We start from the raw sequence: 1,317 nt of genomic DNA on the forward strand, positions 1-1,317 counted from the left end.
AGTGTCAGACTTTATTTTTGGGGGCTCCAAAATCACTGCAGATGGTGACTGCAGCCATGAAATTAAAAGACACTTACGCCTTGGAAGGAAAGTTATGACCAACCTAGATAGCATATTCAAAAGCAGAGACATTACTTTGCCAACAAAGGTTCGTCTAGTCAAGGCTATGGTTTTTCCTGTGGTCATGTATGGATGTGAGAGTTGGACTGTGAAGAAGGCTGAGCGCCGAAGAGTTGATGCTTTTGAACTGTGGTGTTGGAGAAGACTCTTGAGAGTCCCTTGGACTGCAAGGAGATCCAACCAGTCCATTCTGAAGGAGATCAGCCCTGGGATTTCTTTGGAAGGAATGATGCTAAAGCTGAAACTCCAGTACTTTGGCCACCTCATGAGAAGAGTTGACTCATTGGAAAAGACCCTGATGCTGGGAGGGATTGGGGGCAGGAGGAGAAGAGGACGACAGAGGATGAGATGGCTGGATGGCATCACTGACTCGATGGACATCTCAGTGAACTCCGAGAGTTGGTGATGGACAGGGAGGCCTGGCGTGCTGCGATTCATGGGGTCGCAAAGAGTCGGACACGACTGAGCGACTGATCTGATCTGATGTTCACTGCAGCATTGTTTACAATAGTCCAGATATGGAAAGCACTTAAATGTCCACTGACAGATGAATGGATAAAGATGGAGTATATATACACAATAGAATATCTGCCATAAAGAAGAATGAGATTTTGTTCTGTGGGACAACATGGATAGATCTAGAGGCTATTATGCCAAGTGAAGTTAAGTGAAAGAAAATACTGTATGATTTCACTTATCTATAGAATCCAAAAACAAAAACAAAACAAATGAACAAACATAACTAAACAGAAACCAAGTCATAGATAAACAGGTGGTTGCCAGAAGGGGAGGGTAGTGAAAGGGAAGGAGAGAAATAGGTAAAGGAGACTGAGTTACAAACTTTCAGGTATGAAAGATACAGTGTGGGGAATATAGTCAGTAATTATGTAATTTCTTTATATGGTGACAGATGACATCTAGACTTATCATGGTGATTGTTTTGAAATGCATAGAACAGTCTTATGGACTCTGTGGGAGAGGGAGAGGGTGGGAAGATCTGGGAGAATGGCATTGAAACATGTAAAATATCATGTATGAAACGAGATGCCAGTCCAGGTTCGATGCACGATACTGGATGCTTGGGGCTGGTGCACTGGGACGACCCAGAGGGATGGTATGGGGAGGGAGGAGGGAGGAGGGTTCAGGATGGGGAACACATGTATACCTGTGGTGGATTCATTTTGATATTTGGCAAAA

The 1,317-nt window shown here is 43.9% G+C and overlaps 1 protein-coding gene across 1 annotated transcript in view; it reads right to left on the reverse strand.

Annotated features, from left to right (window-relative positions):
• The window catches only part of QRSL1 (glutaminyl-tRNA synthase (glutamine-hydrolyzing)-like 1), a 32,684-nt gene that overhangs the window by 4,230 nt on the left and 27,137 nt on the right, over positions 1–1,317 (reverse strand). The gene's annotated exons all lie outside the window — the stretch shown is intronic.

Source organism: Bison bison, unplaced genomic scaffold (genome assembly GCF_000754665.1).
Source record: "Bison bison bison isolate TAMUID 2011002044 unplaced genomic scaffold, Bison_UMD1.0 scf7180017864373, whole genome shotgun sequence".
Taxonomy (NCBI): domain Eukaryota; kingdom Metazoa; phylum Chordata; class Mammalia; order Artiodactyla; family Bovidae; genus Bison; species Bison bison.